This window comes from Sapajus apella, unplaced genomic scaffold, assembly GCF_009761245.1.
Source record: "Sapajus apella isolate SASKATOON/1434 unplaced genomic scaffold, GSC_monkey_1.0 scaffold1, whole genome shotgun sequence".
NCBI classification, from domain to species: domain Eukaryota; kingdom Metazoa; phylum Chordata; class Mammalia; order Primates; family Cebidae; genus Sapajus; species Sapajus apella.
The window spans coordinates 82,781,472-82,806,721 of record NW_022436941.1 but is presented as its reverse complement, the minus strand read 5'-3'; the positions used below and the strand labels follow the sequence as shown (position 1 = coordinate 82,806,721).

The 25,250-nt window shown below is 38.9% G+C and overlaps 1 protein-coding gene and 1 long non-coding RNA gene across 4 annotated transcripts in view; one reads left to right on the top strand and one right to left on the bottom strand.

The window, feature by feature from the left end:
• PLPP1 (phospholipid phosphatase 1) overlaps positions 1-25,250 on the bottom strand; it is a 113,231-nt gene that overhangs the window by 69,493 nt on the left and 18,488 nt on the right. The window lies entirely within an intron of this gene.
• Positions 125-22,775, top strand: LOC116553365. Its single transcript, XR_004269723.1, has 3 exons — positions 125-199; positions 15,706-15,711; positions 22,741-22,775. It is a non-coding gene; the product is annotated as an uncharacterized LOC116553365 (long non-coding RNA).

The window sequence follows — 25,250 nt, the reverse complement described above, 5'->3', positions numbered from 1 at the left end:
ACAGACATGCTTATAGAGAGAGGAGAAATAACCTTGCGACTCAAGAGTTCGGCAGAAGGGAATGAATACAAGTCATAATAGTGCTTTATTTTAGTCACCACTTCTTGAAAAATCTTATAAAATAATGGCACTCAGGCAGATCATTATAAAAGAGTGGAACCGTCTTTTTAATTATGTAAAGAGCAAAAGAATCGGCCGGGTGCCGTAATACCCAGCACTTTGGGAGGCCGAGGCGGGCGGATCACGAGGTCAAGAGATTGAGACCATTCTGGCCAACACAGTGAAATCCTGTCTCTACTAAAAATAGAAAAATTAGCTGGGCGTGGTGGCGCGTGTCTGTAGTCCCAGCTACTCGGGAAGCTGAGGCAGAATAATTGCTTGAACCCAGGAGGCGAAGCTGCAGTGAGCCAAGAGCGCGCCACTGCACTCCAGCCTGGCACCTGGTGACTGAACAAGACTCTTGTCTCGGGGAAAAAAAAAAAAAAAAAAGAGCAAAAGAATATTATTCCAATAAGCCTTTAAGTTTTTTATTTTGAAATATCAAAGTTAATTACATATTAATATAAACCAGCTTTTGTCTAATGGGAGAAAAAGGAAAGAAAATAAATGATTTTATTTAGGGCAGTGCTAGCCAATAAAATTTTCAGTGATAAAAGAAATGTCCAGTACAATGTGCTGTCCAATGCAGTAGCCACTAGTCACATGAGGCTACTGAGCTCTTGATATATGGCTAGTGTGACTGAAGGACTGAACTTGTAATTGTATTAAATTTTAATTAATTTAATTTCAAATTGCTACATGCAGCTAATGGATCTTATACTGGATAATGCATATTTAGGGGGTTAAAAATAAACTGACAGAGCATTAAATTTCCAAAACATATTAACACAAGGTACTAATTAATTTTGATTCCAGAATCGTAAGAGGGAATAATTATAAAGTACTTGAGTAAACGTAGGTTTTATTGTGAGCCAATGCTCAGAAAAATAACTCCCCTGTGTGCATATGTTTAGCTGCTTCCTCTGAAGAACCTATCAGTGCTGCATCCTTCAAATTTTAGAATCCTGAGCTGGCTTCTCTTTTAAGGCAATGAAGCCTTCCTACCAGTCAAGTATGTCTGAGTACCCTCCTACTTCTCTCATCAACCTTGGGTCTTCCGTATTCTTTTGTCCTGGGGTAAAACCTTTCATCTCTATCGAAACAATGTCTTCCTGTTTTCTGGCTATCCAAAGCTCCCCTTTACAGTATCCTTTCTCCATTGCAGCTACCAACTGCTTCCTCCTCTTGCTCCCAGGATGATTCCTACTTTCAGATGAGGCCAAAATGCTTGGCATAGCTGCATAAAAATTATACTTATCAAAGGCATTTACATTTTTGTAATTCATACCAAGTATTACAATATTTATGCTTATAAAATATCACATTTGGTAGTTTTAAGTTGCACTTCAGTAAAAGCCAAATCCTGTTCTTACTATATTGCCTGGTCATCTGGCTCTAATGTGAGGAATTATAAGGAACACCAAATCTCACTCAAGTGGGAAGTAGTCATTACTATTACAGCAGGAAAAAACTAATTATTTCCTGTTAAGCTTCTCAATTTGTCTCAACTAATGAATTCTGAAGTAGTGGTTCTTGGCCGGTCGCAGTAGTTCATGCCTGTAATCTCAGCACTTTGGGAGGCCACGGATCACCTGAGGTCAGGAGCTCAAGACCAACCTGGCCAACATGGCAAAACCCTGTCTCTACTAAAAAATACAAAAATTAGCCTGGCATGGTGACATGCACCTGTAATCCCAGCTACTCAGGAGGCTGATGCAAGAGAATCACTTGAACCAGGGAGGTAGAGGTTGCAGTGAGCAGAGGTCAAATCACTGCACTCCAGCCTGGGCAACAGGGCAAGACTCTGTCTCAAAAGAAAGAAAAGGAAGGGGGAGAAGGGGAAGAAGGGGAGGAAGGAAGGGAGGGAGGGAGGAAGTAAAAAGTGGTTCTTAATTTCTTGGGGATTATGGACCTCTTTAAGACTCTAATGGCCGGGCGCGGTGGCTCACGCCTGTAATTTTGGGAGGTCAAGGTGGGCAGATTGCCTGAGGTCAGGAGTTTGAGACCAGCCTGGCTAACATAGTGAAACCCTATCTCTACTAAAAATACAAAAATTAGCTAGGTGTGGTGGCACATTCCTGTAGTGCCAGCTACTCGGGAGGCTGAGGCAGGAAACTGCTTGAACCCAGAAGATGGAGGTTGCAGTGAGCTGAGATCGCGCCACTGCACTCCAGCCTGGGAGACAGAACAAGATTCTGTCTCCAAAAAAAAAAAAAAAGGACTCTAATGAAACTATGGACCCTTTCCTCAAAAACAAAAATTTTTTTGCCATACTGGGCAACATGCACCTGCATACACTTACATATACACACACACACACACACACACACTAAAGGTCATCTAAGGATACTTCTATTACTAAAGTGTAAGAAATATAATCTAAAATAACTGGTATGTTGAAGCCCACAGACTATTCAGCAGAATATGACTTCGAAGAATACTAGAATTAACTTGATATTTCTACTTTTTCCCCTAACTTTCCTTCTTTTTTTTTTTAAGACAGTATCTCACTCTGTCACCCAGGCTTGAGGGCAGCGGCACCATCATGGCTCACCACAGCCCCAATCTCTGAAGCTCAGGTAACCCTCCTACCATAGCCTTCTGAGTAGCTCAAACTATAGGTGCACACCACCATGCCCAGCTAATGTTTGTGTTTTATGTAGAGACAGGACTTTGCCATGTTGCCCAGGCTGTCCTCAAACTCCTGGTCTCAAGTGATGTACCTGCCTCAAGCCTCCCAAAGTGCTAGAATTACAGGCATGAGCCATCATATCTAAATTCTAGAGAAGGAAATTAGAAGGGCTAAATTTCCTTCTCTCCCTTCCCTCCTCCCAATTTTACCCTCTTCCTATCAAACGCTTATATTCCCTGTACTTCATCTCAATTGGCTATAATGCAGAACTAAAGTCATTTTTAGTATTATTTACACTTATTGGCAATTTTATATTTCCCATTCTCATTTCAAAAGCAGAAGTTAGGCCAGTCCCAGTGGCTCATGCCTGTAATCCCAACACTTTGGAAGGCCGAGGCAGGAAGATCACTTGGGGCAAGGAGTTAGAGAACAGTCTGAACAACATAGGGAGAGTCCCATCTCTACATACACACACACACAAACAAATAGCAGAAGTTTATTTCTTTAAGGAAAGGTGAAAACATTTATTGAGTATCTACTATTTGCCAGGTATTTGCCTCTATATTATCTCTAATCTTAACAATCTGTAATGGAGAAAAAAAATACAGTCTCCCCAAAATATCTATGTTTGAAAACTTAAGTCAATGAATCATCATAGGTCAAGAAAGTCAAAAGGTAAATAACAAAATAGTTAAAAGTGAACAAGGAAAATACTACAAGTCAAATCTTAAAGGATACAGCTGAAATACCACACATGAAAATTGTAAACCCTTAAATTCCTACATTAGAAATTAATGAAACTGGCTGGGTGCAGTGGCTCACACCCAGCACTTTGGGAGGCTGAGGTGAGTGGATCACTTGAAGTCAGGAGTTCAAGACAAACCTGGCCATCATGGCAAAACCCCATCTCTACTAAAAATACAAAAATTAGCCAGTCGTGATGGCGTGTGCCTATACTCCCAGCTACTATGGAAGCTGAGGCAGGAGAATCACTTGAACCCAAGAGGCAGAGCCAGGCACAGTGACTCATGCCTATAATCCCAGCAGTTTGGGAGGCCGAGGCAGGCACATCACTTGAGGTCAGGAGTTCGAGACCAGCCTGGCCAACATGGTGAAACCCCATCTCTACTAAAAATATAAAAATTAGTTGGGTGTGGTGGTGTGCACCTGTAGTCCCAGCTACTCGGGAGGCTGAGGCAGGAGAATCGCTTGAACCCGGGAGGCAGAGGTTGCAGTGAGCCAAGATTGCACCACTGCACTCCAGCATGGGTAACAGAGGGAGACTCTGTCTCAAAAACAAACAAACAAACAAAAAACACCATTATTTTTTAAAGCTCAAGAAACTAAAATCAATATAGAACAGAAATTAAAGAAATAAAAAATAAAGGAAAAGACTAATCAACAAAACCAAATGTCTTTTTTTAAACAGGTTAATGAAATGGTCAGTCCTGCTTTAGCTTAAGAATATAAAAGAAGACACAAATACAGCAAATTGCTTTAAAAAAAAAGGCACTAATTAAATTTCATCAAACTCAGAGACACTAAGTAACTCACCCAAGTGCACCGCACTTGAGTGTATACTAAGGCAGATAAACAGTATTACACAGTTGGTAAGCAGGGAAAACAAAATTTTAACAAACTACAACAACAAAAAAAGCTGTAACTTTCTGTCTGTGTGTACAGAAAGCTGTAACACCTGGCATGCTGTCATGGCATAATGTGGGGTTTAAGTAAAAAGTAGCTACTATTATTAACATTTTTGAAAAGTGCTCCTTCGTTTTCACCACATTATACAGCCTTTCTTTTAGGAAAGGAGTCTAACTTCCAGGGTCTCAGTTTCCTTATGTATAAATGAGAAAGAAGAATGACATTATCTCTTAGGCCCCTTTTAATTCAGGATCTATGGATCTAAACTGAACTGTATACAGATTTTCTGTATACTGATCTGTATATTATTTTCTTCTGTTAGTTAGACTGGCGTGCGGGTAGAGTTATTCTATATGATACCGGGTAGAGTTATTCCATATGATACATAGAATAAATCTTACCCTAGTAGAATTGACTAAGTAGCCATCCTGCTGCAAACTATGGAAGAGAAAAGTTGAAACCTCAGTAAAATTTATGAGAAAAATAAACAGGGAAGGAATTGCTTCTAGGAGCTGACTTTTTACCAAAAAGGTAATAAATAAAACTAATATGTAAGAAACACATTCCATTCTCCCCAAAAATTCCAGCATCTGTAAATTTAACCATGTTTGTGCATTTTTCTACATGCATATTTGGATCTGACAAGTAAGTCTACAGTTACTTCTGTGAAGTTTGCTTCCATGAACCCTTTCATTTTCTCTTTCTGGTAGTCAAAGGTTAGAAGTAAATAAAATTTTTTGGCTCTTTACTACTTTGTTACCTAAGCAGTTTTAAGAAAGTTTATTTATTCCAAACTTAAGGAATGTTCTTTGTGTCCAATTCAGTTTAGACAAAATACATTCTGGGGAGAAAAATATGCAATATATTTCTTGCTTTCTTTGGAAACAGGTGTTGCAAATTCTTTCCAGAATCACGTGAAAAATTCTCCTACTAATCAAGTTATGTACTATTTCTGAACAGAAAAGGTTCTCTTCCCATTCTTTTTTTTTTTTTAAAGACAGAGTTTTGCCGTGTTGGTCAGGCCGGTCTTGAACTCCCGACCTCAAGTAATCCACCCGCCTTGGCCTCCAAAGTGCCTGGATTACAGGCATGAGCCACAAGGACTGGCCTTCTCTTCCCATTCTTTACAAAAGATAATTAGATGTCCAAGGGTAAAGAAAGTCATTCAAAACTTAACTTAATAAGTGAAACTACAAAGTTTGCCAGGTAAGACAGCTTGTTTCCTCTGTAGGCTGATTATCATTCCTGATCATTTGGCAAGTGTTTTATGTCTAGCACACACCAAGACATTCACATACAGTACTCAGAAAAGAATACAGACTGAAGATGAATATCTGGAATTATCCGTTATAAAGGAAATAGCTGAAGCCATGAGACTTTAAGATCACTCGGAAAAAGTGGCATGATCCATAACCTTGGAAAGAAAACAGAAAATCAGCCATCTAAGAAGAAATGAACTATCCAGAAAATAGGACGAAGAGTATGAAAGAGAGCAAGGAAAATGAAGGAGCACTTTTCAAAAATGTTAATAACAGTAGCTACTTTTTACTTAACCCCCACCTTATGCCATGACAGCATGCTAGGTGTTACAGCTTTCTAATCCTTCAGTAAGTTTAAAAGGTAAATATTATTATTGTATCATTTTGAAAATGAGGAAACCTGCCTAACACCACTTAGGTTGCAGAATTGGGATTCAAGCCCAATTGAGTCAATGAGACCGAGAGCCCTCTGGGTTTTTTTTTTTTGAGACAGTCTCACTCTGTTGCCCAGGCTGGAGTGCAGTCCACAATCTCAACTCACTGCAACCTCCACCTCCCAGGTTCAAGCAATTCTCATGACTTCAGCCTCCGGAATAGTTGGGATTACAGACATGCCACCACACCCAGCTAATTTTTGTATTTTCAGTAGAGATGGGGTTTCGCTAGGCTGGTCTCAAACTCCTGGCCTCAAGCAATCTGCCTGCCTCACCCTCCCAAAGTTCTGGGATTACTGGTGTGAGCCACCGTGTCAGGTCTAATAATTCTTGACAGAAGGCCATGTCCAGTTTGCATGACCTCCCCAAAGAGGACCCAGGGCTTGCTATCCTACACAGCTATAAAAATCAATGAAGAAGTTTATTTCTTCTCCTTATCCATTCCCTTTGGACCTGATGGAAACAGTATGGCAAAGGGGAAGAAAGTGAGATAAGACACTGTGGATACCTCATGTGTCTGGCACCATACTTAATATTTATTTTCATTGAATCCTCATAATTCTAAAACACATGCTCCAAGAAGGCAAAGACATTTTTGTTTTGTTCACCAATATATTCCAAGTACTTAAGTCACTGCCTAGAAAAGGCAGGCCTTCAACAAATATTTGATGAATGAACAGTCATCCTGTAAAACAGGTATTATTATCCCCGTTTTAAAGTTCAGGGAGTGGCTCAGAGGGCACAAGTAACTTAATTAAAATCATACATTTAACAAGCAGGGTGAAATTAAAAACATTTAACAACTCATACTTATACCAGCATTGGCCATTCAGAACAGGCACTAGCTAGTGCTAGACAAGCTGGGTTCTGCTTCAAGCTTTTAGTTGAGGGATCTTGGAGAGGTCTATGGGAGGGACCAAGACAATGAGGAGTCATAGGCAGGGGAAGGGAAGATCCAGGTGTACAATGGTTGTCAGCTTCAGCAGTTAAGTGGTGCACTCAGGATTCCAATCTGTAATTATTTGACTCTAAAACCTTCTAAGTAAAGTGAGTACTATTTATAAGATTTTAGAGTCAGATAAGTGAGGAGAGCAGAGAACAACTAGAGCTTTTAATAGAGTAGAAAAAACTAGTCAAAACAACTACAATCAGAAATGGAATTAGAAGTGAATTAAAAATTGGTAACTGAGGCCGGGCACAATAGCTCACACCTGTAATCCCAGCACTTTGTGAGGCCAAGGCAGGCGGATCACCTGAGTTCAGGAGATCGAGATCAGCCTGACAAATATGGAGAAACCTCATCTCTACTAAAAATACAAAAATTAGTTAGGCATGGTGACGCATGCCTGTAATCCAAGCTACTAGGGAGGCTGAAGCAAGAGAATCGGTTGAACCAGGAGGCGAAGGTTGCGGTGAACTGTGATTGTGCCACTGAATTCCAGCCTGGGCAACAAGAACGAAACTCCATCTCAAAAAAAAAAAAGGTAACTGAACTCAATCTGCTGTTAGACAACTGAAAAAAACAGGATGATCTCACTAAAGTAAGGTAGGGGGGTATAAGTAACAAAGAGAAATAAATATGAATGGGCAAAGCAAAACTACAACATGAAGGTTTTCAATTTCAGGTAAACAATTTGTGTATGTTTAAATAAGTAATGAAAAATCAATACTGGTTCTTGAGCAAGAAAGGGCTTAATGAAAACTGTGCTTCAGGACAATGAATTTGTGAAAGGCATTGGTAGGGAAGGGGCAGAGCCTGGTGGCAGGTGAGAGGGATCATCGGTAGAGAGCACTGTAAAGTATATTTAAGTGTGATTCACAGAGACGTTATGAAAAGTGTTAACAGGCAAGAGTGCAAAGAACAGTGCACCCTGAACTTTTAGAGGCACCTACATTCTGGTCACTTAGCTTACAGTCACCATCCCTCTGTGGCTGACATGGTTTTATTATAAAAAGTACTTCATTATCTTTTTTATTTTAAAATTAGGATAAAAAGGAGAAAAAGCACTTGGGATATAGGATATAAGTGACACTTGCCAAAGATAGTTTTTACATTTGTGGTTTTGAGTCAATAATCACCTACAATATATCCTCAACCTTGGAGTAGCTTAGATCATTAAGACACAATAAATTTGTGTATATATTTAATGAGCTTTTAAAAAATCAAGAACAAATAGGGCAGGTTACTTCACTATGGACTCTCAGATTTCTGCACAAATAAAAAACAACTTAACCTATTTATTTAAACACTAACAAAAACAAAAAAGCAAATCTTCTCACCTGTCATTCACTTCCCAAAAAGGCACAAGAAAACAGTGCCAACTGGCCAGGAATTCCTTCCACATTAATCCCTTCCACTCCCTCATAGTAACAGCTGTTCCCTTTCTTTCTCAAGATGGCAAAGGTCACAATCAGTGGTAAACTGTCCATGTGATATTTATATGCCAAAAGCAAGGAGATAACTGACGTAAAGGGTACTGGAAGACACAGCTGATATTTTCCAATTTTACTTTCTCCTGGCCACTTATCAGGAAACTATTTAGGGCTTCCTTGGTATTTGAAGCTATAACTTAATATTTTGCCACCAAAAAAAAATTCTGTTTACGTGGAACTAGGGTTAGGGGTGATATCAGCACATTTAGAAAGGGACAAAAACCTACAGCAAAACTGTACAGTAACATTTACATCACAGTAGTTGGCATAATCAAAAATGCATTATGCTATGTGAAAGAGACTAGATTCAAATGGCTATATACTGTAAGCTTTATGATTCCATTTACATGACATATAGGATAGAGAACATATCACTGTTTGCCAGAAGTCAAGGCCGGTGGGAGGCATTGACTACAAACGAGAAGAATGCGGAAACTCGGAGAGGTAACAGACCAATTCTGTATCTTGATTCTATCTCGTTACATGACTAAATTCCATATTGTCTGAATTCACAGGACTGTACACTAAATGAATAAATCTTACTGTACATAAATTTTTAAAATACAACAATTAAATGTTAGCTTAAGCTTCATCTCACCTACTCCTCGTACCTATTTCAAACCTCTCAATATACTCTATACAATAACCCCACCCCCTCCACCTAGCTAACACCTACTTGCCACTCTAGCTTCTGTTCAGCTACTGGCAGAACCAATCCTTTGGTGTGCCAGGGTGGAGTACTGGACAGAGTTAGGTAGTCAAATATATCTGGCTGGGTTTATTTCCGGCATTCTCCTAGTTACTACTTGTGGGAGCTTGGGCAAACTACTTACCTAAGCTCACTTTCCTCATCTGGTAAGTAAGAATAAATACTATTTATGCACCTCCAAGAACTGCTGCAAACTAAGAGCTTAGTAATGTGCCTTAGAGCCTGGCACATTAAGAGAATTAATAAATGCTTACTACCTGATCTTTCTACTCTGCCTACTGCCCTCACAACACCTGCTCTCTTTCTGAGCTCCCATGGACCTTACACATATATAAACCTATCACAACACTTAATTTATTATTGAAATTCTTTATCTCTGCAAATAAAATGTGTCATATTCATTGCCTAATAGTCAGTAAATTGTTTGAAGAATAATCTGTTCACCTGATCTGATCTTGTTGTTAAAGGAATTACTGGAAAAGAAGAAGTAGGTTGAAAAGGACAGTGTACAGTGAAAGAGTCTGAGATGGACAACCCCAGGTTTTCCAAAGTTTCCACAAGGATGTTGTACACAGCATAATGGCGCAACAACTGCAAATAACCTAAAGATCCAAAAACGGGAGCAAAGTGACTTATACCAAATACATGCAATGAAATACCATATAACCATTAAAATTTGAGAGAAGATTATATTAAAAATTACTATATATATATGTAAATATATGCAGTAATATCCCAACTTGGTTTTTTTTTTTTTTAAGCATGAGTTTTTTAAAAAATGTGGGTATATGGACATTAAAAAGTACTGGAAAGATAAGCAACCAAAATGTTAAAGGGGTCATCTTTGGATGATGGTGAGATTACTAATGATATTTATTTTCTTTTCTGGGCTTTTTAGCCTTTAACAATTTAATACATGTTAATTTTAGAAAATTAGGAGGCCAGGCACAGTAGCTCACACCTGTAATCCCAGCACTTTTAGAGGCCGAGGTGGGTGGATCTCCTGAGGTCAGGTGTTCAAGATCAGCTTGGCCAACATGGTGAAACCCCTACTCTAATAAAAATACAAAAAATTAGCTGAGCGTGGTAGCAGGCACCTGTAATCCCAGCTACTCGGGAGGCTAAGGCAGGAGAATCACTTGAATCAGGGAGGCGGAAGTGGCAGTGAGCAGAGATCATGCCACTGCACTCCAGCCTAGGCAACAAGAGTGAAACTCCATCTCAAAAAAATTAAGAAAAGAAGAAAATTCAAGAATCAGAATATTTTTAAAGAAAGAAAGCTGGCTGGGTGAGGTGGTTTATACCTGTAATCCCAGCACTTGGGGAGACTGGGGTGGGTAGATCACCTGGGATCAGGAGTTCAAGACCAGCCTGATCAACATGGTAAAATCCCATCTCTACTAAAAATATAAAAATTAGCCAGGTGTGGTGGCAGGCACCTGTAATCCCAGGTATTTGGGAGGCTAAGGCAGGAGAATCACTTGAACCCGGGAGGTAGAGGTTGCAGTGAGGTGAGATCATGCTACCACACTCCAGCCTGGGCAACAGAGTGAGGCTCTCAAAAAAAGAAGAAAAAAAGAGAAAAAATCTAACATAGAACTTATTAATAACAGTATTCCATACCATCGAACATTCAAATATCTAAAAATTGGAGTTAAAAAGTGGATTGTGCCAAATCTATACAATGAAATATGTTTCCAAAGTCAAGAGTAAAATAAATTATAAACTACACACACACACACACACACACACACACACACACACACACACACACACACACACACACCTTTGGGGAAAGAAACAAGGTATGGGGAGCTCCTCTAATAGAAAAGTAATTTTTAACTTGGAAAATTTGTAACAGATGTACAAGAACACCTCATCAAATATTAACAACGCTGTATTTTAGTGGTCTTTCTTCAAAGGCTTGTCAAAAACCAGTAAATTTCAGAAGACAAGGCAGGATAGTGAATCAAGGAGAAGGCTCCCCTTTGAAGCACAGTTTCTATAGAGTTTATTTAGTTTTTAAAGAACTTGTGACCTGCAGAGTTTTGTCCAGATATTATTTAAGCTTGTAAAACAAAGCATCCTATATTCAGGTGAGAACACATGGTTAAGTTTCTTCTCTCTTTGAACCAACAATGAGATTTCCAGTCTTAGCAATTCCACCCACAAAATTCCCTTAACCAATGAAGTCTCCCTTATTAGTAAGTGGGAAAGAAATAATTTCTCCTTTTCCATAGTAAGGCCCATATTCCAAAGAATAACAAGTATATATTTACTACTATATTGAATTTTTTTTTTTTTAAGACAGAGTCTCACTCTGTGGCCCATGCTGGAGTACAGTAGGACAATCTCAGCTCACTGCAACCTCTGCCTTCAGGGTTCAAGCGATTCTCCTGTCTCAGCCTCCCAAATAGCCGAGGACTACTGGTGGGCACCACCACACCCAGCTAATGTTTTATTTTTCATTTTTAATAGAGACAGGATTTTACCATGTTAGCCAGGCTGGTTTCAAACTCCTGACCTCAGGTGATCCGCCTGCCTCAGCCTCCCAAAGTGCTGGGATTACAGGCATGAGCCACTGTGTCCGGCCTATATTAACTCTTGAATAAAGCTGGCAAATCTTAATGCTCTTATAAAAATAGGGTAATCAATTTCTGTAAAGATTCATACACAGGCTAGGAGTGGTGGCTAATGCCTGTAATCCTAGCACTTTGGGAGGCAGAGGTGAGAGTATCTCCTGAGCCCAGCCTGGATAACACAGTGAGACCAGGACTCTACAAAAATTTTAAAAATTAGCCAAGCGTGGCAGTGCATATCTGTGGTTCCAGCTACTCAGGAGGCTGAGATGTGAGGATTGCTTGAGCATAGGAGGTCAAGCCTGCAGTGAGCCATGTTTGGGCCACTGGACTCCAGCCTGGGAGACAGAGGTTGTGTAGGGTGGTGACTGAGAGCACATTTTAACACCTTTAAGGAGACTGCTTTAGCAATCAAACTTACAGAAATCAGACTGACTTCATTTCAATCATTTTAGTATAAAATTAGTTATCTCAGTGTTTAAAATATGTGTAGAAAAAAAATTTGAGAATTAAAAATACAAACAAAATTTTAAATAGCCAGGGACAATGGCTCATGCCTATAATCCCAGCACTTTGGGATTATAGGCGTGGTAAGCCAAGGCAGGCAGATCACTTGAGCCCAGGAGTGTAACACTCGCCTAGACAACATAACAAAACCCCATCTTTACAAAAAAAAAAAGTACAAAAATTATCCAGGTGTGGTGGCATGCACCTGTAATCCCAGCTACTCAGGAGGCTGAGGTGGGAGGATCAATTGAGCCCTGGAGGTCAAGGCTGCAGTGAGCTGTGATCACACCACTGTACTCCAGCCTGGAAAACAGAGTGAGGAAGACCTTGTCTCAAAACAAAACAAAACAAAAATTAAACAACCAAATAAAATCCAGACCTGACACCTAACTGCTTTTGAAAGTTCATATCCTCCCACCATAAAAAAATTTTAAATCTTAAAAGAATTTATGTGGGTCCATCATGTCTAGTTTGAAGTTATGTCAAATGGCAAGGGTCCAGAAACTAAAATAAAGTCATACTAAGGTGTGTCTCAGAAGGAAAACATAAAAACTCTTACTTTGGCAGGAAGTTACCAAATTGGCATATCTAAATTAGTAAGCTTTGTTTAAAACACACACACTTTTTTTTAAAGGCACACAAATATAAGGCATACATGCCAAAAAAGTCTGTCAAAATACTTATGTTATGATTATTACAGTAGCAAATCATATTTCCATTTCCCCAAAAACATATGCTTGTATCATTCAAGTTATTTTACACAGAAGATAAACCAAAGAAGGAAGGATTCCTACAAATTATTCCTTTGAGGCTAAGAGCAAACTTACAATGCTGAAACTACACAATTAACAACTGTTACCATAAGAAGAAAGAAAAGAGGATAGGTAGACATCAGCTTACTGAGTGCCTACTAACTACCTGCTACTTTATTTACATAGATTCTCATATTGTCTTAACAAATCAGTGAAGTAGACAGTATTCGCTCAAATGAAGAAACTGAAGCTCTTTAGGACTAAACAATCAACTGTGCAACCTAACACAAGGAAATAGCAAAGCAGGATTATGAAATTTTGAATATCAGGCTCCAAATCCCAGACTCTTTCCAACTGTTGGTGATAGCTGAAAAACAATGTATCAAATTCTCAGCAATTAGGGTTCTGTAAGGGCAGTCAATTATTCCTATACCATTGTTCTAAAAATGACATTTCTCCTTCTTGAAAGATTATTATTCCCCCATCTGGCACATCATAAGAAACCATGAAAAACTGATCCCCAGACGATTCATGTTTCAACTGATATCCCTAACAGATCTTCCTCCCATCCTTCTCAGAGATGATCCTGTTAGCCTGTGCTTGTTATTTTCTAAAGGAGGTTCATGTTGCACATGTATTCACTCAGCCAATATTTGAGTGTCTTCTTCCTTAAGCTACCACATTCTCCCTTCTTTCTCAATTCAACTTTCTCAAAGAATAATCTATACCCAGGTACTTCCATTTCTTTCAGCTTCCAACTCACTACTGAAATGGCTTTACATAAGGTTATAAATGGTCTCTGTGTAACTAAACCCAGTGGACACTCTCCAGTCTTTATCTTGCTTGACCCTTCAGAAGAATGTAAATCATTACCACTCTCTCCACTTGGATTCCAGAAACACTCTCCTGGTTTTTAAGGCATTGCTTCTCAGTCTTGGTGGTCTTTATTTCCTCCAGCCAATCTGAAATGTCAGTGTTTGTCAAAGCTCAGTACTACATCTTCTTCCCTTTTCACATCATACCTTTTTCCTGAAATTTCATCAATTCTCATGGCTTCTATTACCACAAATATGCTAATGATTCTCAAAAGTCTGACCATTCCTCTGAGCCCTAGAACCACTTATCCAAATGAGAACTTGATACTTCCAGTTAAATATTTCAAAAGCATCTTAAACATTACATGACCCAAACCAAACTATCTCCTCCCCACCCCCCTTCCTATCAAACCAGGTTCTTATCTAGTACTCTCCAGCTCAGTAATTGGCAGGAACCAACATATGTTCAATTATACAAGCCAGAAGCTTCAGAATTATTCTTGACATTTCTCTCTCTCCTACGCTCCACCTTCAACATGTCACCAAGACAGGTATCCTTTACTTCCCAAATACCGCTGAAATGTATCTACTTTTCTCCATTTCCACCATCAGTCACCACCACCTCTTTAGTCTCACTACCTGCCTCACTTGGACTGTTAAAGCAGCTTCCTAACTGATCTCTCTATATCCATTATTTCTTAGCTCTAATCTATGATTCTACCCTGCCCCCAAAGTAACCATTTTTAAAAGCTACCCAATTCTCCTTTTTTTAGACCCCTTATTATAAACTATCACAACACCCATACTTCTCCTTTACAATACTTATTGGTTCATTTTTAATATTTATTTGTATGATTGGTTGTATCTCTATTACCTAAAACAGTGCTTGGCACACAGTATATGAGCAACAGATATTTGTGGAGTAAACAAATGTCTACTGTGTAACGGTCAGTGGGCCACATGCCAAGGAGAACATACAAATGAAGACACAGCCCTTTTCAGATAAAGAAACTGAAATTGTGAACTCAGGTAAGTTACCCAAGCAATTGGTGACAGAACTGAGATTCAAACTCAGACCTGTATGTTTGCAGTGTCCATAGTCAAACTTTATGCATCCCATGAACACAAAAGAATTCTGCAAAATATCTATATAATAGTAAAAATAAATGGAAATTTGTTTCATATCTTAATACAAAATCTTCTGTTGAATTGCAAGGTAAGAATCATTCTAGCATTCTAAGCTCTTTAAAATGGTACAACACTCTGTTCCTCTGTTCTTTGGGTAATTATAGCTTACATAAATATAATGGTAGCCCACTCAAATAGTACTCATTTACATTCTTTATTGCAGAAAGTATTAATATGTCTATCTCTTATAATTCACTATAAGTCAGATAATTCACTAAAACATGATTATGGCTACTCTTATATCAACTATAACACTTCTGCTACAGTTCTATTTGATTTGACAGTTCAAAATTTCAAACTTCTCTGCTTTTACAACAACTTTAATTTACAAAATATTCGACCAAATTACACTATCTTCCAAATCAAATATTTATTTTTTTTACTTTTTTCAAGACCCTGTCTCACTCTGTCATCCAGGCTAGAGTGCAGTGGCGCAATCACAACTCATTGCAGCCTCAACCTTTGCAGGTGCAGGTGATCCACCTCAAACCCCCAAGTTAGCTGGGACTATAGGTCCGCACCACCAAGCCCAGTTAATTTGTTTTGTTTTTTGGGTAGAAACAAGGTTTTGCCATGTTGCCCATGCTGGTCTTGAACTCCTGGGCTCAAGCGACCTGCCCACCTCTGCCTCCCAAAGTGATGGGAATACAGGTGTGAGTTACAACGCTAGGCCCAATATTTCATTCTTAATAATGAAACATATGAGGATATGAAATAAGAGCTACCACCACAAGTTCTTCAAGTGAGTTGCTCTTTTTTCTAGCAAATCTTGAATACGGACCTAATTAACTGACCAACCTAAAGAGCAAATTCCCTACTTCAAGCAATGTAAATCACTATCAATGTGATTCTAGACTTAATCTAACTTAAAATCTCTATCATGATCTCTTTATTGTACTGCAGTCTCTGACCTTCTAAAGCATGTCCTCATGATGAATCCTCTTTCCTCTCAAAAAAGCCTCATTCTCTTCCAAGGTGCTCTTAAAACGCAAAAACAGACCTACTGGCAATATTTACTTTTTTCTTTTCTTTCTTTTTTTTTTTCTTTTTTTGACATTGTTTCCCTGTAGTTGCCCAGGCTGGAGTGCAGTGGCACTATCTCTACTCACCATAACCTCCACCTCCCAGGTTCAAGCAATTCTCCTGCCTCAGCCTCCCGAGTAGCTGGGATTACAGGCATGCACCACCATGCCCAGCTAACTTTGTATTTTTAGTAGAGACAGGGTTTCACCATGTTAGTCAGGCTGGTCTCGAACTCCTGACCTCAGGTGATCTGCTTGCCTCAGTCTCCCAAAGTGCTGGGATTACAGGCATGAACCATGTCTGGCCTTTTCTCATTTTATAATTTTCCTTTTCCTACTCTCATCTTTGTCTCCTTTCTTATGAGAAGAAACATATGTAACCAAAGCCAGGCAGGAGGCCTATACTACTTTGTGTCAGGGCTCATTTTCCTATATTACCACTTTCTAAATACTTCGGTCTTCAACTTTTTCCTATTTTCTGCTGACAGTAGCACTCACCCCATTCTTATCCAGGCTAACTTTATAACTGATCTCCCATAAGTCCACTGCAGTGGCTCAAAATAGCCCCTTATACGCCATGTGCTCTTTGTCTTCCTACCCTGAGTCCACTGTTGTCAACTGCTGCAAGATGACTCTCCTTAAAAGTGAGGTTCATTTACCACTATGATCCTGAGAGATAAACAAGGAACACATTATTCTCATTATAATTTATGTATCAGTAAATGAAGCAGCCATGGGATCTTGTCCATGAGATCACAGAGAATAGAGGAGGCAAGACCAGAATCTGACTTTCAAACCAACTGTTTTTACTACTATGATTACACTTTGAACTCTTTAAATAAAGGGTTCAAACTCATTGCCACTCACTAAAAAATTATCTACACTGTCAAATCCTAAGGAAGGCAGGGGGGAAATCCATGAAAAAAAACTTAACTTCACAGGGGGTAATTACTGGTTTTCAGATTTGGTTAATAATTAGACTACATTCAATGGCAACACTGAGAATTTCATTCATACTGTGGGACATAAGGTAAATTTTAATATAGATATGCACACTAGTCATAAAGTTGAGCATTATCCATAACCTGCCTAACAAGTTTTGATAACATCACAATTTAAGAAACCTTTTCTCCAAGTGGCTACTGGGTTAGACAGAGACAATAGTTGGAAAGGAGCACATTTAAAACTCCTTTCTCTTATTCATGCCCTTTGAAAAATAATAAAATACAACAAATGTCACTTCCCTCTGCTACAGTGCATAACTATGCTAGTGATCTTTTCCAGATCAAATCAAGATGTTCTCTTAAAAGTTTGTTTTTTAAAAAATTTTAAGAAAAAAATAGCCTGGCACGGTGGCTCACACCTGTAATCCCAGCACTTTGGGAGGCCAAGGTGGGTGGATCACCTGAAGTCAAGAGTTCAAGACCAGCCTGGCTAACATGGTGAAACCCCATCTCTACTAAAAATACAAAAAATTAGCTGGGTGTGCTGGCGGGCACCTGTAATCTCAGCTACTCAGGAGGCTGAGGCAGGAGTATTACTTAAACCAGGGAGCCAGAGGTTGCAGTGAGCCGAGATCACACCATTGCACCCCAACCTAGACAAGAGTGAAATTCCATCTAAAAAAAAAAAGTATAAAAGTATGAATTTTAATTACATTTAGTCATCTATTTAACAAGCTACCTTTCTGAAGAAGACAGTTACCTAAAATTACGACAATCCTGGAACACTATAAATGGCTGTAATCATTACATACATCTTCTTAAACCCTATAGAAAGAATAAAGGATAAATTATGATGAGAAGTGGCAATGTTTAGCTCATTCAGCCTGTACTTTAAGTTAGCTCTTGACAAATTTCTAGTCAAGAAATGAAATCTTCATGTTTTAGAAGCTGAGGACTAAGAGAAGTTATTACTATTCAAACCATGCTCTCACCTCACACAATTCTTTATTTATTTGATTTCTAGTTTGCTGTTCTCTCCAACCATGAACTGCATTTAGGTTCCTTGCCTATAAGCTGTGGGAATACTGTTCACCTAGAAGCACAATCAGAAGACCTGAGGTATCTGATTCCAGAAAGAAATAAGTTAGAAGTAATTAAAACCTTTCCCACCATGATCTGAGTACTAGGAACTGAAATACAAACCAGGTTTTGACTTCAATGCTGTTTAAACTGCAGCTAGGACAAATTAAACAACAACAAAAAAGTCGGCCAGGTGCAGGGGCTCACGCCTGTAATCCCAGCACTTTGGTAGGACGAAGCAGGTAGATCACAAGGTCAGGAGTTTGAGACCAGCCTGGCCAACATAGTGAAACCCCATCGCTACTAAAAATACAAAAATTAGCCGGGCATGATGGTGCATGCCTGTAGTCCCAGCTACTCAGGAGGTTGAGGCAGGAGAATCCCGGGAGGCAGAGGTTGTGGTAAGCCGAGATCGTGCCACTGCACTCCAGCCTGGACAACAGAGTGAGACTCCATCTCAAAAAAAAAAAAAAAAAAAAAGTCACCAACACATGAAATCACATTTAAATAGCAGACTGTGTCCGTGGTACCAAATTGGTTTATTAGCTTAATAACAACAACAGCAAAAACATTTGAGTGCCTACTGCAGGCCAGGACTCCGCCAAACACTTCACCTACATTATCTCATGCATTATCTCATTTAATTTTATTGCACCATGAGGAAGGCACTATTAGCATCACCTCTTTCCTCATTAGATGAGGAAACTCATAAAGAGTTGAGGTGACCTGTCCAACGTCACACAAATTAGTAACAGATGGAGCTAGACTTTAAACCCTGGAAGAATGGCTGACTCAAGTATATTTCCTACACATTCATATAACAAGTATTTGAATGGCTATCACGTGCCACACACTTCCTAAGCACCCATGTTAGAGTGTTTTCACCTATTAATGTGGATAGATTCATATCCTTGTGAACTATCTACAGGAATTATTTCAGAATTTAGCAGTAGCCAAAAATAACGTGCCCAAAAGTTTACATTATCTCTGCTGTCTAGCAACAGCAATGGTTTCAGGAGAAATTGTTTTGAAATAAAGATCGACTTTAGGAGGAGTACAATGGTTCACACCTGTAACCACAGCACTTTGGAAGTCCAGGAGTTCACTTGAGTCACTTGAGTCCAGGAGATCCAGACCAACCTGGGCAACAAAGTGAGACCTCGTCTCTACAGAAAATCAAAAATTAACTGGGGCTGGGCACAGTGGCTCACTCCTGTAATCTCAGCACCTGGGAAGCCAAGGTGGGCAAATCACTTGAGTTCAGGAGTTTGAGACCAGCCTGGCCAACATGGTGAAACCCTGTCTCTACTAAAAATAAAAAAATTAGCCAGGCATGGTGGCGTACACCTATAATCCCAGCTACTAGGGAGGCTGAGGCAGGAGGATCGCTTGAACCCAGGAGGCAGAGGATGCAGTGAGCCAAGATTGCACCACTGTACTCCAGCCTGGGTGACAGAGCAAGACTCTGTCTCAAAAAAAAAAAAAAAAAAAAAAAAAAAATTTAGCCAGGCATGGTGGTACACACCTGCAGTCCCAGATACTCGTGGAGTCTAAGGTGGGTAAATCACTTGCATCTGGTAGGTCAAGGCTACTGTGAGCTGTGATCATGCCACTGCACTCAACCTGGGCAAGAGAGTAAGACCCTATCTCCAAAAAAAAAAAAAAAAGACTTGATTAAAATACCTGCATATCTCACCTTCCAAGGCTTTGTGTACCTCTTGAGGATGGTGACCCTGTCTCACTCATTCTTAGTAATTTCAGTGCTAACAGGCACTTGATAACATCATACAGTTTTATCATTATTTCCTATGAGTCTGTCTACTACCATAAGTAATAAGCTATTAAAAATCCATGGGTTATATTTTTCCCTTGATCGAAAAATGGATATCTATTTTTGGTATCTCCAGTGATAAGTAGGGCATAAAATGAGACTAATACTGTGTACCTCAGAGTTTTGTGATGATTACATGAGTTCATGTGAAACATTTACCAGAGGCATATGTTAGGCAGTCAATAAATAATGCTTTCTTCTCTTCTCATTTACCTCTCTAGCACCAAACAGCAAACCCATCTCTCCTACTACTGACACAAATGAACCAAAAGGCAAAGCAAAACCTGGTTTAACAAGCTGCCAATTAACTGAAGGGCTCATCCGCTACACATTTCCTATACGTCATTTTCCTGGACACCCCACCCTGAAAAAGACTCAGGAGACATTTCCAAGTAGTGACAACTGAGGACTAAATCACGAGGTTCTAACTACATCTGCTAGAATGCATTACCAATGCATTCTATTTGGTAACTCTGAACTTCATACACATGATTCATTTGAAATACAGGGGAAGATAAAGGTATTCCTTTCCTGTGAAAACCTGAAAGGAATGCCTATAACAACAATGCTATCTGAAGAAAGTCTATGAGCATATTACTGAATAGGGGAAATTAGTTACATCCTCCAGCATGATATAACCTCATTGCTAATGCTTAATAGTTATTGAAAATCTGAGATGTGGAATATTAAAGTGCCTCTTCTTTTTGTTTTTATAGATACATGGTCTCGCTCTGTTGCCCAGGCTGAAGTGCAGTGGTACAATCACAGCTCACTGCAACCTGCAACTTTTGACCTCAAACAATCCTCCTGCCTCAGCCTCCCAATGTGCTGGGATTACAGGTATAAGCCACTGCACCCGACTTTAAAGTGCCTCTTTTAGACAGCAGACACACTCAAGATGGTAAGCAGAAACTGACTCTGAAACTACATCATAATAGTTAAACATAAAACTAAGATAATTATAAAATATTTAAGCCACCAAAAATAATCATTGTTTTTATAGCCAATGAATTCCCACAATCTTGCCTTTCTCACCTTCTCCATTTTTTTTTTACTTTGAATTTTTGCAGGTACATCGTAAATTATATATATGGGGTACATGGGATATTTTGATAGAGGCATACAATTTATAATCATTACATCAGGTAAATGGGGTATACATCACCTCAAGCATTTATTCTTTGTATTACAAACAATTCAATTATACTTAGTTATTTTTAAATGTACAGTTAAATTATTATTGACTATCATCACTCTGCTGCGCTATCAAATACTAGATCTTACTCATTCTACCTATTTTTTGTACTCATTAGCCATCCCTACTTCACTCTCTCCATTTATTACAACCTTTCCAAAATACAGACTAGTTAATCTGCATTCAAAAGTTATAATCCTCAAAAATGCATTTCCTAATTCCTGACTATACCATTGTTAGCTGGGTTGCCTTGGGTGAGTTTCCCAATTTCCCCAGGCCTCACTTCCATCATCTACAGAATGCAGATGACCAAGCTCCGGAGAGAGTTGTTGAAAGACTGCACAGGCTGCACAAACCTAGAGAGCACTACATAAATGTCAGTTATTATTTTTATCCATTCTGACATTTAGAAATAAAAGTTACAGGCTGGGTGCAGTGGCTCACACCTGTAATCCCAGCATTTTGGGAGGCCGAGGCGGGTGGATCACAAGGTCAGGAGTTCAAGACCAGCCTGGCCAAGATGGTGAAACCCCGTCTCTACTAAAAATACAAAAATTAGCCGGGCATGGTAGTAGGCACCCATAATCCCAGCTACTCAGGAGGCTGAGGTTGAGAATTGCTTGAACCCAGGAAGTGGGATTTTGCAAGGCTGCAGTGAGCCGATATCGCGCCACCTCACTCCAGCTTGGGTGAAGTGCGAGACTTCACCTCAAAAAAAAAAAAAAAAAGTACAAAATTCACTATTAAAAATACCATTGATACATACCATATTCCAGCCACAATGGCCTCTTTTCTGTGACAAAATGCCTTTTTCTCCTTTTGCCCTCAACACCTGCTCCTCCCTATGCTTGGAATTTTTTCCCAGCTCCTCCATGGCCAACTCATTTTGTTCCTTAAATCTCAAGTCCAATATCTCTCAATTCAAATATTCCCTCTTCAGAGAGCCTTCATTGAGATTGCAGTCCCCAAATGTCTAACTTTCTTATAATCTTGCTTTAATTCTGTCATAGCTTTTACAAACACCTGTAATTGTCTTATATCACTGGTATGGAGGTATTATCTTTTTTTACACTGGTATTTCCAGCTTCTAGCATTGTATTAAAGCAAATAATGTGTGCTTAATAAACAAAAACATGATGCAATGTCAAAGACTTAACAACACTGTGCTCACACAACATTAAAAACAATTTCAGTTTAACATATGTCAAAATGTTTGAAAAACAGAGTTTAGATGCAGAGTTTAGTCCAATCTTTTGGCTTCTCTGAAGCACACTAGAATAATAATTGTCTTGGGCCACACACAAAACACACTAACACTAACGAAAGCTGATAAGCTTTAAAAACATTGCAAAAAAATATCTCATAATGTTTTAAGAAAGTTTATGAATTTGTGTTGGGCCCTATTCAAAGCCATCCTAGGCTGCATGCAGCCTGTGGGCTATGGGTTGGACAAGCTTGGTTTAGAGAGAGAGAGGATATAGAGAGGTATTACACAACAGTTTTTCCTTGCTGCCTGTTTAATTGCAAAGAGCAATTCAAATAATAGAATTTATACAAATGAGGATGTACAATTAAGGTCATTTATAAGTTTTAGGAATATTGGGCTGGACACAGTGGCTCACGCCTGTAATCCCAGCACTTTGGGAGGCCAAGACCGGTGAATTACCTAAGGTTGAGTTTCAGACCAGCCTGGTCAACAGGGTGAAACCCCGTCTCTACTAAAAATACAAAAATTAGCCCAGCTACTTAGGAGGCTAAGGCAGGAAAATCGCTTGAACCTGGGAGGCAAAGGTTACAGTGAGCTGAGACCACGCCATTGCCCTCCAGCCTGGACAATAAAAGCAAAACTCTGTCGCAAAAAAAAAAAGCTTTAGAAATATTAACTCTACTTTTTTATAAGTGGAGTAATCATCCCCAAGACTTCAGCAATAAAAAGGTGACTAGAGTGTAGCTAACTCCACTTTCTGGGGTAAGCTGAAATTCAGGACTTATCACTGTATAAAATAACAGTTTTTCCATCTGTTTAATTACACACTACCACAGACCTATACAGATCAATTTTCACCATGGCTGGAGTTACCACTACTTAGAAATCATGTATGTGGCTTTCACACAACTAATAAAACATTAAGTATCAAAAGCATTCCATGAGTACTCATGAGAAACATTTTAAAGTTTGTGTTTTTGTCCCTAATACAAAACTAATTGATGTTATTTCTACTAATATAATTATTATGTTACAGGTGGTAGGATTATAGAGGATTATTTTACTTAACAAACATACATAGTGTATATTAAGTGTAAGGCACTTTACATATTGACTAATTTAAGATAACCATAGGTACTTTCATTATATAGCTAAAGAACAGAGGCACAAAGAGGAAACTTACCCAAGGTCACACAGCTGAAGGGAGAAGCTAAAATTTGAATCCATAGTCCATTACCAGACTATGCTGCCTAACATTTTAAAGAAAAACATAACTAGTTTTTCATAGTTTATAAAGAATAAGTCAATCCCAATTTTATCATTTTTATTTGTTTAAAAAATTAGAGACGGGGTCTCACTATGTTGCCCAGACTGGTCTCAAACTCCAGGGGGCTCAAGAGATCCTCTCACCTCAGCCTCCAAAGTCATGGGACTACAGGCATGAGCCACCACACCTGGCCCCCAATTTTAGACTAGCTTCGGTTGAGCAAAAAGTAACCTGCCTGAACCATTTGCACATTAAACCTAAACAGCAAGAAGATTAAAGGAAGATGAGCAGAAGGAAGGGAAGTAGGGTGGGGAGGGAAGAGTGACAATAAAAAGGAAGGTAAAAGAAGAAAAAAGGATAGAAAGATAAGAATGCTACTTGTAGCCACCATTCATGATCTCTGGATAGCAAACGCTTTTTTTGAAAAGAAGAAAAGAGACAAGGCAGTATCTCTGTAACTTCCTAATTAGCTGATATCTCTGTAACTTCCTAATTAGCTGATTGTACAGACTGTACATTTTCATTTCAAATGTTGAATTAAGGCACCTAAATTAGGAGGAAGTAGATAATTAACATTCCAAATTTTTTTCCATAAAAACTGAAACGTTCATCAGTTCACTCAATATCTGGGAGTTTAGTGACTTTTGCCGCCAACTTCTTTTTAAAAAAAATATGGCATACATTGCCAATTTTAACTTCAATTTCTTAACCAAAAGAATCAGAATGATTCCCCAAACTAAGTAACACATCAGAAAGTTTGGTAGAGCCAAAACGACTAAACGAGAAAGAGATTAACAAAGATCCATAGCACATTCTTGAGTTTCCAAAGGATGTAATTCAAAGTGAATATAAAAGAAGAATTTACATTTCATAAAATCTATAAGGGGAAAGTTTTCTGAACATTTCTATACTCTATTTCAAGTAAGGTAAATTTAAGTTAAAACTCAACTGAATAAAACCAACTAGAGCCAAATAGTAGCAATTTTCTCCAGGCCTCTGCTTTTGTTCCAAACTACCCAATTAAAGAAAGAAAAAGCCTTGTAACACGATTCTAGACTGACCCAAGAATATGCCAGTTTGACAAATTTTTGTTCATTTTTTGAGATTCCTTCCCTCTCTCTGTGGCTAGAATAATAGAGAAAAAAACAGAGAAACAAAACCCACAAACTTTCATCAGAAGCAAAAGAAGTTTAGAAGTCTAACAGAATTTTAAAGAGAAGAAACAGCAAGTGGTCACGACAGGTCCTATGTCTTGTTTACTTATTTTTATCTTCAGTGCTTAACACACTGTCTGGCACCTATGATATAGTTAACAAATGTGTACTGAATATGAGTGAATGAACAAAAATAAATGTTAGGAGAAAAGGGAAGGCACAAAATGCTGGGGACTATTAGCAAGTGAGAATCTTCCCAAAATACTTGCTTTTTCCCCCTTTAAGGAAGGGACCCAGATTGAGGCTTAACAAAGGGACTGCTCCTTAGACGTATCCTTAAGGGGTAAAACAAGCAACAGGGACCCAACAACCACCTAGCATTGGTGGCAAATGCTTTTGCTGCTAGATTTTACTCTAAACCCATTGACTTTGATTTGACATAATGATGACACCACATTTGGAGCATGCTGAGGAAACCATAGCCCTCTCCCTCCCA